The following is a 13766-nucleotide window of genomic DNA, read 5'->3' on the forward strand; positions in this document are numbered from 1 at the left end:
AGCGGGGAGCGGGGAGCGGGTAGCGGGAAGATTCGTATCCAAGTGAAAAGGCCATGAAAAGTGTCGCGGCAAATCCAAACAAACAGTTCATCAAAAGCTGCGACAATTAAGCAATGAAACACAAATTAAATGAAATTCAAATGAAAATTAAAAGCAACAACCACAACAACCGCAACAGCAACAGCTACAAAAAGTTATAATAATAAGAAGAATTCATAAGCGCCGGGAGGTTGATGGGGGCCTCGCGGGTTTCATTATGGAAGAAAGAAGCCGCCGACGTTGATGAGTTTCGTTGCAACTGCGGAAAGATAAATTGACGCGTTGATGTAGGCAAATGCACACAGATACAAACAGCAAAGCATCCACCTCTCTCTCTCATTCGCATTCTATGTCTGTCTCTTTCTCGCAGTATCTCTCTCTGGCGGCGACATAAATCATTGTGATTGACAGCTCGTTGGGAGGTGGAGAAGAAGAAGAAGAAGGAGGCAGGCAGAGCAAGGAGCGGTAGCTGCAATACCCGCAACTAAACTCATTTAAATTCCACTTTCAATTGTCCAAAACTTATGAAATACAAGAATTATCAGTTAATTATGAATGCTTCACAATCTCATACCCTATACGGACTCCAACTTTAGTTAAGGTCTACATGACTCATCCAAATTTGTTGAAATTGTTTGATTTATATTTATTGTTTAACAAAATTTATACACTAAACAAATATTCATCAGCAAGTAAAATAAAACTCACATACATTTTAAACAATATTTGATTATTAAAATTAAACTTAAATAACTTAAACATATTCATTATAATAACATTTTTAATTTGATATCGTTGATACAAGATGAACTTTACATAACAGTTAATAAAATATAATTTGCGACTTATGATGACTTTATTGACCTAGCCAAAATTATTTGGTTCTTCAGCAATAATTTACTAAATCAAACTATGAAATATATTCCTATATTAATACAATATGATTTTGAGATTTATTGTGATATACAAATCAAAGTTGTTGGAAATATGTTTCTCCAGATTATTAAATTAATCTATTTAAGTAAAAAAAAAAGACATTGACCTGATATATTCTTCAGCAAAAATGTCCTAAATAAAACTCTGAATAATCAATAATATATATGAAATATATTCGTATATTAACGTAGAAGTCAAGATGCTGTGCATACCCACATCCGCTTACTTGGCTAGGGTATTAAGCAGAACATTTCACGCGCTAATTACAGGGTGCCACAAGGCACAAAGATGGACTGATGGACATTCAGATACAGATCAATCATAAGTACATATGTAAGGGAATAATCGTATGATGTACTGGTCAGCTTTTGGTCAGTTTTGTTGTTTGGATAATTGAAACAAATGCGCAGCTGTTCGAAATTATTTCATCAACTCATAAGCTGGAAAAATGTGAGACAATGTTGTATGTACGTGTGTGTGTGCAAGCAATGAAGTTTTTGCCACAAATTGTGAATAATTTCGTGTTGTCTCATCAATATAAATAAAATATTTATTAACAATTTGTTAAGAGCCATAAATCGACACACAGTGCACAGCAGAAGCTATCGGGCAGAAAAGTCTCTCAGGGTTCAGATCCACACAGAGTTTAGACTCAGAGTCAGAGTCAGAGTCAGATCGGGTCCACAGCTCACAGCAGATCAGGACACGGCGACCGAACCTTTTTGACCGTACCAGCAGCGACCTCCTGTGGTGCGGGCGGCGGGCTGCTCATATTAATTGTGAGCTTGTTCAGCAAGCTCTCGCTTTTGGGTTGGCCTCCTTTGGGACTGAGATTGTGCTTGAGCCTAAGCCAGTGCCCGAGCCTGCGCCTGTGTTGGCTGGTGTCTGGCCAAATTGCTGCTATTTATGTCGGTAACTACCGTATAAACTTTGCAACAACAACAACATCAGCAACGACAACTACAACTACAAAACGCATGCAAAAGAGAGACAACATACAGCCCAGGGAAAGAAACATACACAGCAAACGCTGAAATCAATATGTTGGCTAATAAATTGTCCCAGAATATTCATTAAATTAAAAAAAGTAACAAAAACGTGCTACAAGTTCCTTTTCACATCAGGAGCGGTTCACACTAACTCAAGGGTGCAATAGAATCTGCAACAGGTGGATGGAAATAGCTAATTATTGAAAAACGTTTGTTGATTGTGCATTGATAAACAAGTAAGAAAGTTACAGTCGAGTGTACTCGACTAGATCGTCACGGATGTTAACGCTGATCAAGAATATTTATACTTTATAGGGTCAGAGAAGCCCCCTTCTACACATTTCCTGCCGGCACAAAGTTATAATACCCTTCTACTCTAAAATATCATATTATATTTTCCATCCCTACACTTAAAAAAACATAATGATCAATTAAATTTCATATATACAATACATAATAAAAATATTTTTCAGATTCCACAAAAAATGTATTTTTTCACAAATATCATAAATGTTAAAGTAATTTTAAATTTTTTAAATCTAAATTTTCCTGTTGTTTTCGTTTATTTAAGATGACAAGAATTTGAATTTAATCAATTTAGAAAATCTTAATAAAATACTTGCAAAATTTCGATTATTTCTCAATGATTTCTGAACTCCGCTCCTGTTAGCTGCAGAGCGCGAAAATTTATTTTTAATTACGCAGCCCAAAACATGGCACAAACAGCGACCACAACATTCTGATGCCAATGCTGATGCTGATGCTGATGCCGATGCTGATACTCGTACTTTGTTTTGTGCCCAATGTCCCGATGTCCGTGGCAAGAGAGATCAGAGCAAAGAACGCGGCTGGAGACGGAGATGCGACGGAGATGCGCGACTGCTGGCGCTACAGTGGACAGTGGAATGCTGCGATCAGGCTCCGCACTGTGACTTGCATTGCAAAATTATGACATGAACATGAACCAAGTCCACATAATGATGTTATACAATACGCCATCTTAGCGTAAACAAGCCAAAATGCCGCGCCAGTGTCGTCGAAGTCGAATTCGACGTCGTCGTCGTCGTCTCGGACTGGCGACGACTGGCGCTTGTTGCAGCTGAAGATTGCCGATGAAGATGGAGAGATGGGTATACCAGACATGTGTAGAACTCGTGCTGTTGCCAAGGCATTGCATATTGTTGCTGTTGTTATTGCTGTTGTTGCTGTTGCTGTTGTTGTTGTCCAGGAGCTGTTGGCACTGCAACGCCGCTGCGGGAACTTTGACATGGGGCAAAGCAAGGCAATGCGACAATGTGATGCTGTGAAAATTTGTTTCGGCCTGCCAAAAAAAAAAGCCAAATACACATGCGCCCTCCGGGAATGTTCAACTAAAAACTACCTGTACTTTGAAAATACTTTTGCAAAATTTACATACGGATTATCAATACAGACACCTATTCATCTCTTTAGCTTTTTGGAAGCACAAAATAAAAGTTAAAATTTACATAATTTGTGGATAATACAATTTTAATTGTTGTTGTCCCTGTTTTTATTAAATATATTTTATAAAGTATCTATGAAAGTTTCATCTACAGTGTTTCTTTTAACAATTGCATACAAATTACATGTACTTCGAAAATTCTTTTGCAGTATACCACATACTCGATCTCCCCGATAGAAAAATTCAACCAACTGAAAAGAGGTTATATATAATAGCAGGGCTCAATGGAAAACTGTTATTTCTGTTATTTAATATTAATTATTCACTTAATGCTTAAACAGACGAATGGATACACAGACAAGTTTGACAGCTTTTTTATAAGCAAATAATACACAAAATAAAAGTTCAAATTTACATATATATTTTGTGGATGATACACTCTTAATTGTCGCTGTCCCTGTTTTAATTAAATATATATAAATAGAGTACTTAAAACCATTTCTTAAGTATCTATAAAAGTTTCCTCTTCAGTTTTTCTTATAACATTTGTATACAGATTTTGAAATTAATAAATTTAAAGACTCTTACTAATACCAATGACCTTTTCAATAAATAAATTATTTCATGACAACGAAAAATTCAGTTTTAAAAACTTAAACAACAACTCTGAAACTCTTTAACAAGATATCGATTAGTCAATTGTATCTAACATTACTATTAAGACATTTTTTTATATTATAATTATTCTCTAAAAAAGCCATCGCTTAAAAATAAATTATTTAATGATACCGAAATTTTTTTGCAACTTTGTAATACATAATGAAAAAGTATTAAGAAATCTATTGATATATTTTAGTAATTGAATTATAAATAATAATTTATTTTTGCCTCCATATGTATTTGGAATACCCTAATAAAGCATTCTCTGGCATGCATAAACACAACAATTTATTGTTGTTGCTGCAAAAATGTGTCGATGAGTGTGTGATTTACGATCTGACAATATGCCAAGGCTTCCTGCCACACAACGCAAAGCGAAAAGTTCAACGTCTGCCAATGGGCCATGGATGAGTTTTCGATTGGAATTTAACCCAGTTTGCAGAGCGCGTTGCCGCTTTAATGACATAGAAACTGAAAGTTAAACATGCTCCCTGTGCGTGTGGGTGGCTTCACTCAGGTGCACTCACATACATATATACTTATGAATGTATTAGTAACACATATGTATAGACAGTCCCTACAAACATTACGTATACTTAATGCCATGTTCTTGACTGCCATTAAGCTAAATATAGCAATTACATTGGCCAATTGCAATCAAAATGCCATTGAAAATGCATTCAATGCAGATGCATTGGCGAGACGAAAGGTAGACAAAAGGGCGGAGAGATGGCACGCATATATGAATATGCAATACATAGGCTGCTGTTTTAGTGCGTGTGTGTGTGAGTGTGTGCGAGTTAATGTGTGTGTGTGGGTGAGAGTGCGCGTAATTGGCAAGAGCAACACAGAGGGGAGAACTTTAAGAACAACAGCAATAAAAGTTTGTTGTCATTTTCAAAATCAAGGGTGGAGTACGATGGGGCACAACGGCTTGGCAACCTTCACATAGAAAATCGTTGACAAGGAAAATTATGGAGGCGCGACTTGGAACGTTCTTGAGGGGGGAAAGAGGTGGAAAATAAAAGATTCACATAACTTCAAGACAAGGTTTACAAATTGAAGGTGTAACGTAAGTTGGCTGCTTATATTCAGAAATGTTTTGCGTCAACTATAAACAAACCAATAATTTAAGCACTGCAAACCCATAAATTTAATTTCATTATACTTTAAGAACGTTGTACAGTATAAATGCAACTAAAAGAAGTATCAATAAAAATCGAATACTATAGTAGATTTTTGTATAACAATATAAGCACACTACCTAGAACAATTATAATAATTTGAGGATTGGAAAACCATAATGTGAAATAATTACTATTTACTATATGGTAGATTTTTAAACATTTTAAAAAGTATAGACCTCTCTGTTGTTAAATATTTTAACAACAATATTTGAATTGGAAAAAAATTCGAGTGGATGTATGTTTCTAATATTATCAATAAATTTCACAATTTATTTTAATTTGTAAGAAGCTTAGTTCAATTTGTTTAAAAAGTGAAGAAATATTTCCCAACTATTACTAAATATTTTAAATTGTTAAAAGCTTAAAAACTTAATAACTTTGTATAAAAAGTGAAGAAATATTTCTCAACTATTACTAAAAATATGTTTTTCTAAGCTCATAGCAATATCATTATAAATCACTACAAAAACACAATATAACCTCATAAGTAATTCAATAGTTAAAACTTTTTTAAAAGAGACTAACGTCAATATACGAACAAAAAAATTTTTATTTCTGTCACTTACTTTTATTTTGGGGACCTTAAGAGGAAAAGCTTTGCATCTACAAAAAAAACTAATATTATTATTATTATACATATTATATTATTGTATGTCTGTCGTACGAATTCAATTAAAATTATTTCAAAATTTCGAATGAGTTTAAATATCCATCAAAACTAGGCATTTTCTACATTAAAAAAAACACTTTTAATAATTTATCGCAAGCAAATTAAAAGTTTCGATTAATTTGAACTTTAACTCGTTTTAGCCGAGTTAGCAGTGTTAATTGTATAGTTGCCAGTACAACTAATAAAATAATATGGAAAACTGTGTTTTCATAAATAAGTAAATATCAGAGATATACAACATACATATACAATCGCTTACAAGTTGACTGTGAGAATATGACGACAGCTGGCAACTGCCGCAGTCCAGCAACAAACTGGAAATGGAACTGCAGCCAGTAGCAACAGCGGCAGCAATTTGACTTTCGCTCAAAGTAAAGGCACTCAACTCAATGGAACTGAAAAGGAAGCGAGTGAGAAATGAGCGAGTGACTATAACTGGCCACTGGAATATGGGGAGGAGACACAAACACGCGCTCATTCACACACACACAGGCACACAGTACGTAACTGAGACGGTAGTCGAAAGAATCTCAGCCACAGCAGGCGGGCGAACATCAACAACTATAACAACTACAACGACAGCAACAGGAAAGAGTCAAAGCGTAGCCCAGAGCAACAATAAAAACAAAACCAAGAATAACAGAGAGAAAAAGCAACCACAAAATTTATGAAACACAAAAAAGTGGAGGAAAATAAGAAGAACAAGAAGAAGAAGAGGTTAAAATGTTGCCCAGTCGACAATGGCGACGACGACGGTGATTTGCAGTGGCTCAGTAAAGGAAAGAGAGTGTGAGAGAGAGCGATATGGAGCCGCATTGCTTGCGTGATGGAGAAAGAGAGCGAGCAGAGGGGTGGGGAGGCTAAGGTGGAGAGTTATGACGACAGGGCAAAACAGCAGACGGCGCAAAGACAAGGCAAAGAAGATGGCGATGCACCCGATGGCTTCGGGCGCAAACAGGATAATAAATAATTGCCTGCACTCTGTGGATCTGGCAACATAATTTCTTGTGGCCGGCTGTTTGCCCTGTCAATGCGAATTGTTCTCGTTCTTCTTTTGTAGTTGTTGTTGTTCTCCTGTTGCTGTTGTCTATTGTATCCGGGTGAGATGCTGTCGACAATGATGCACTTGCAAAAGCAGCAGCAGCAGCAACATGTGTTGGAAGCGAGTGCAAGAAGTTAATCCCGACTAAGCAGCGGATGAGGCAACGCCCTCTGGACAATTGCCAAACAATTGACATTGACATTGATGCGCCTTGAGCTCGCCACTCACAGCTGCAGCTGCACAACCTGGGAACTCGGATGGGAACAAACAATGCCTTATTTTTGGGCCATTTAAAGGCTTAGGCAAGGTCAAGCGAAAGTGGAGGATCTGCAACTAGCAACACTGCGGCAACACTGGCCAAGCTAGTTGCGTGATTTACGTAATTATCCACACGATACGAATCGATATCCAACGATCATTCCGTCTATCGATTGATCTGCAGCAACTGCAACAGCAGCAACAGCAACAGCAACAGCGGCAGCAGCAGCAGCATTTCGATCGTGACATTTGATCGACGTTTGCCGCCGCTGCCGTTTTGGGGGCTTGGGAACGATGTGGATACTCGTAAAAGCCATTTACATTGTTGTTTGTTTCTGTTGTTGGCTGTGTAAAATGTTTAAAACGTTGCTACTGGCCTCGCACTAATCAAATAGTAGTTGTGCCAGCAGTCAATCATTCCATTAGAATTCTCAATTCTATAGCTGACAGCTTTACAAATTGCTATTGACAATGTAATTCGAAATTCAGAAGCGATTTTATGTTTAAACGACGCACATACATATGAACATACATACATGCAGACAATACATTTACACACTTAAATAGTATCAGGCTAGTAATACTTTCTGCAGCACGGCAACACTGAATGACTTTTGGTTTAGCTGAATTAATTGTATTCCCCGTGATTATCTTTTCTTTAATTACACGCACATGAAATGTAAACAATATAACACTTTTTGCACTCTTGTATTCATATTTTCGATGCATTTTATATTTCAATTAATCACACCATCTAAAACTAGATCATTCAAAGTCCTTCTACGATGTTACGCACAACAAACACGCCGCGGCGAAAGCAAAAGCTTTATGAATACCAACTAAGCATGCGAGAACAAAGTGCGAACAGATAAACATATAAAAGCTTTTAAACGACGTCACACATACAGTTTGCGATAAAAGTGTAAAGCTTTCTTGTTGATTATTGAATTTATAAATATGTATTAATTTTAAATACATTTTCTAAACTATATATTTAAAAAAAATATTATTTAAAAAAAAGTCCTTCAACGCGATAAATCTTACTTTAACGCTAGGCCCCGGCGAGATTCGAACTCACGATCTCCTGTTTACTAGACAGGCGCTTTAACCAACTAAGCCACGGCGCCCACATGATGCGGTCTCTCTCATGTCGCTTTTTCAAGATCGGCGCTCTTCTTATCGAATGCCGAATATAGTTATTGGGAACATAAATAGAACAGAGTAATTCTGATAGTGCTGCTAATTAATAATTAAGTTGATTGATTTTTCGTACGATTCGCTTTCATACTTGAGCATAACAATCTCAAGCAATTAAAACTAAGTGAAGACTTGAGTTTACAACAAATATACACTTATGTACATTAAGTGTGCAAGTGTGTGTATGTGTGTGTGTGTGCAGTTGGGCAAAGTAATAATTTTTAAAATTTGGCTCAGGCTGCAATTTCTCGCCATGTTTTGCATATTATCAGCTAATTTCGCCTTTCAGATAAGCCAGCAACCTCGTTGCCTTGCCATGAGTGTAATTTATGCCTCGCCATTGTTGGCTTTCGTTAGTTGTTGGTATGCCCTGTAAATTCAAAAGTTATTAATAACTCGGGCATATCAAATTTTAGAGAGCTTTCCTAGTGAGCAGAACAAAAATTTCAGTTTGGACTACATTACCTATTAGAGTCAGACAATAACTCGAAGGTTTTACCTTATTACATTTTTTACATCAAATTCAATATGATTTAAATTATAAAATTATAATATTTATAAAAGTATATTATTCATAAAACTAAACTTTAAAAAAACTTAAATGTTCAACACAATTTACTTTGTACAATTTTACGTAATTTTAAAGTTTAATGTAATTTATGCAAAATAATCGTAATAAATACTGCTACTTCTTTCGTAATAACTAATATCATTACTTGTGGCACTTTATAATTTAAAAAAAAACACAAATATACAAAATCTTTTGTGTTATACAATTCATTCAAACAACAAATTATCAAATTCATAAATCAAAAAAATTAAAAAAAATAAATCTGCCAAAATGTACAAATATTTTATTTTCGATTTAGGACTTTTTAGTATATTGATTTAGAAATATACTAAAAAAAAAGATAAGATAAGCAATTTTACATTATATAATTTTGATCCATGAAATTATTTTCTAAGATGTGCAAGCCTTATAAAAATTTAATTTTAGCTAGTCGATTGAGTCAATATACTAATAATAATAGTAGAAATATTTCAAGGTAAAATTTACTTCATTAAGTAAAAGATTAAATATAGGATAACTTCTAGTTGTTCATATAATATCGAATTGGCATAGTTATTGTTGTTGTAGCTGTTCTTTTGCCACAAATATTTATGCAAATTGCGCGTTGTTGCTGCTGTTGCTGTTGCTGTTGATGGTTGCTGTTGCTGTTGGTGTTTTTGTTGCAGTTGTTGTTGCCATATTTTTTTATTGTCGTTGTTTTCCATGCATTTTCAAATATAATTGCGAGTGCTTTTCTGGCATTTCATTTGAAGTTGAAGAGTTTGCGCTTTTGCGATTTAATCGCATTTAATTGCCACGGCTCGCGGGCTAAGCCAGAGAGCCAGCTAGCGGATTATTGCATGGCCACAAGAACCGAGGAGGAAGGGAGTAAATGAGGCAGGCGGCAATAGGAGCGGTTGATGTTGATGTTGATGCCAGCAATTGTGGGCAGCTGCATGTTAATTGTATCCAATGCCAAAGTATGTAATAAGTAAGTAAAGACTTGCGTCCTTAGCTCCTTAACTTCTGCTGCAACCCCAAAAGATTTTTCCGCATTAAAATTGTGGAATTTTATTAAAAACGTTGCGTTGCGTCGCGTCGCGGCAATTCGCTTTGCACCTGCCCCATTTAGCGGCAGCCGCGTGTCCTTAGCCCTGGATGAGCAAGGATATGAAATGCAGCGAATGTAGCGTCTACGTTGCATTAAGCATGCAGTTTTATGACGTGTGGCATGCATCCCTCCTAGATCGAATTCTGCTCGTTGGGCGCCCAAAATTAATGACGTTATTTTCGCATTAGGAAGCAGCCATGACACGAGCAGTCATGAGCATTTTGCCTAATTGCCGTAATTATAGTATTCAATTTTTGAGGCCAAACTGCAAAGCCCCCCTCTGCTCAAGGGTTACTCCGCTGCTTGGTGCCTTGTGTTTGGCCCCAGCTGTAACGTCAACCCTCCAACCCTTTTTTATATTTTGCTCAGCGATTAACAATGTCAGATATGCGCGGCAGTTGCAGCGCCTCCAGCTCGACTTGCAATTTTAAGAGCGATTATGCTAATTGTAGCAGACAGCTATACGAAGCGATCGGAGTGAAGGGAGAGCGAATGAAAGGGCAGAGGTAATGAAGCCTTGTAAGGAAAGCAACCTGTCAATACTTCGATAAGAGCTTGCACAATTTCAGCTTAGCTTAGTTCGATAGGTATGATTGCATATTTTCGATATATATATTATGCATATGTTATCGATAAGCGTCCCCTCTCTAGAGCACAACAATAAAAGCTTAGTTCGATAGGTATGATTGCATTTTCTCGATATATCTATTATGCATAAGTTATCGATAAGCTTTCTTAAATTGAGTTACGTTCTTTACACTATCGATATACTTTCTTCATTAAGCTGAATTGAGCTGCTCTCATTAACAAAATAACTTTCTTTTGCAACTTGCAATTTTGGGCAAGCAATCATCCCTAATAGTAGAGAGTGCTGGAAAATAAATAAAGAGTAAAAAAAGACGCTAAAAAAGGGGTCATCTTTGGAGGCACCGCCCAGAAGGAAGGACGCTCTGCAATTTGCTGCAATTAATACAACAAATTTGTATATTATTTAGCTGCCTCTTTTTTTTTTGGACAAGTGCACACAAATTTGCATAACGAATTACAGCAAACAGCGGCTGGGTCTAAAATATAGAGTATAATAAATATATATGTACATTTTTGCAAAGTATCCCAATCCTCTGTTTTTTGTTTCCCCCCGCTGGCCTAAATACGCCACCAAGCAGCGCCCCGAAAAGCGATAAATTTGCCAGCAGAGAAACGCTCGACATTTATGGCCAAAATAAAAAAATGGCGACCAGCACGCCTCGTCACCCCTCGTCAGCATTTGCAGCCCTGCTAAGTAGCTGCCATTTCGCATGCGCGCGCATTTAAATGCACTTCCGTTTTTTGCTTTTCTTTTTTTTCGCAAATTATTGTTTATGTGTGTGGTTTGTGGTCTATGTGTGTGTGTGTATGTATGTGGAGGGGCGTCTTAACTTTTTACGTTGTTGCAAGCGCTTGCCATAAATTCATAACTTTGTGGAAAATCATAAAAACTGAATTTATGGCTTAATTATATACATATAGATGAGAGAATGTATTAGTATGCATTTGTATGCTATGTGTGTGTTAGCCAAGTTGGCAGACTTTTGGCCAGGGCCAAAACAGCTCGATGAGCTGCATTTCTTGTACTTCATTTCACGCTGATGATTAAGTGTCGCACACTCACACTCACATTCACACTGCATTCGCACTCACACTCGCTACAATAACAACACCCATTCACTTATTCACTGTCGACTTGGTCTGAACTTTTCGCCTGCATTTATGCTTAAATGCGCTGCAATTGTTCCTAAAATGCAGCCACTGCACGCGATGATGGAAAACTTCAACGATTTTCATTTTTACCATACCATCTACTTATAACTAAGCTAAAGGGTATAACAAACTTCAGAGTTGCGCGCTTGCAACAAAAGCCGCAAAATAAATCTGTAGTCTAAGCTATAGATATAATATAACGTTTTAAAAGGAAGATTACAAATAATGAGTTGCAAAACTTTTTGCTCTTAAAAAAAACATTTTAAATAAAATTTCAATCTGAAAAAAATAAATCTTAAAGTTAATTTGATACAACAAAATGTACAATCTAAGTGAAATAATATTAATTTATATTATAATAAAAATAAAAATAATAATAATATTCACAGTCCGAAATGCAATACAGGGTAGATACCAATCGAGTATGCTTAACATTAGCTTGCTATGAAGAACTAAAGAAAACTTCAAGAGAATGTGTTAATGGATGCATTAATTACCTATAAACAAAAATATACATAGGATATTTGCTAGTCGAGCACTCTCTATACAAGAATACACAACTGGAAATAACAATAATTTTTCGCTTGTTTTTCCAAATCAACTTTTGTATTTGCGGCCCATTTTATTGATTTTTATTTTTATAAGCTAAATAACGAAACAAGAAATTAGGTTAAGAATAAGCGTCAGCTAAGAACGGAGAAAAGACAGAAGACAGAAATAAATGTAGAATTTCCCACGTTTCAGAACGCGCGCGCAAAAAAAAATAAAAAATAAAGAAAAGATGATATCAAATATGCTGGGTTTGTTTTCCCTTTTGCAAGTCTCGAGGATTCAGGCACCTGGCCAGACAGCTTGTCTATAAAAGCCAAGTTAAGAGCCAACAGGCAAAGCCCAAAGAATTTCTTGCATAAAGCCAATTAAATTAAGAAATCTGATGCAGTGCCAATGATTCTTTCCCTTTTTGCGTTGTTTTAAGAGAGTATTTGACATTTGTGACAAAGTATGTAACGTAATAAATGAAATGAATATCTATAAAATCTGATATTGAAATCAGTCACTGATTAAAAAAACAATTTTGATGATGCTTGGAATCTGGAATCTAAATTTTTATCATAATTTAAACTGATGGAATTGAATTTTATATATAATATATATAACAAAGAAAACAATACACATAATTATATTTTTTGATTTATTTTAAGTAATACACATTTTAAAATGTTTGATATTGATTTTAAAATGTTTGGATATTGATCTAAGATTTCGCCTTCTTGGTTATTTTTTCAAAATTTTGGGTTCTTTAAGCAAGATTTAAATCTTGAATTTTAAGATTGGGCAACCTAGAATTTTTGTAGATTTTTGATGTTGATTTAAGAATAAACCTTCTTGGATCAATTGTGGCTTCATATAATCTTGATTCAAGATTTTTTTCTTGATTTTAGCTGTTTTCTTTCTGTGTAGGTTATAGCTAAACTCAGAAGTTGTGATATATACATTTATGTATATGTGTAATATAAAATATAAATATAAATATAAAATCTCAAATATATACATTATTTATCCAGTTTACTTTTGATATCCGTTTTCTATTCCATATTCCTTTTTAGCAGAGTATTTAATCGTCTTGTTTTCAAAGATTCTATGTCATTGTTTGTTGTGTCTCCTCTTTTGGCAAGACGAAAACGTGAATCACACGAGGTCCCCTTCAGCAATTGGTATTTTACAACAAACAGCGCTTGCGTCCAGCTTATTTAACATAAATCGAATGGGCTACTGAAATACACGTCCAACACTCTGGTGTTAGCTTATCTTCCCAAGTTCCAGGTTCCAGGTCCCTGCGGTCCGTTCGTCCAGAGTCTCCTCCACAGACTGTTCTTCGGGCAATTTTCATTGAGTAAAGCGAAGACCAAACGACCTTTACAATATGGCAGGCAGAGCCAAGTTGGAGACAGCGCAGACAAATC

At 35.7% G+C, this 13766-nt stretch overlaps 1 non-coding gene across 1 annotated transcript; it reads right to left on the bottom strand.

Annotated features, from left to right (window-relative positions):
• Positions 1–8257: 8257 nt before the first annotated feature.
• Trnat-agu (transfer RNA threonine (anticodon AGU)) lies at positions 8258–8331 on the bottom strand. The gene has a single exon. It is a non-coding gene; the product is annotated as a tRNA-Thr (tRNA).
• Positions 8332–13766: the final 5435 nt, after the last annotated feature.

This window comes from Drosophila nasuta, chromosome 2R (genome assembly GCF_023558535.2).
Source record: "Drosophila nasuta strain 15112-1781.00 chromosome 2R, ASM2355853v1, whole genome shotgun sequence".
Taxonomy (NCBI): Eukaryota; Metazoa; Arthropoda; class Insecta; order Diptera; family Drosophilidae; genus Drosophila; species Drosophila nasuta.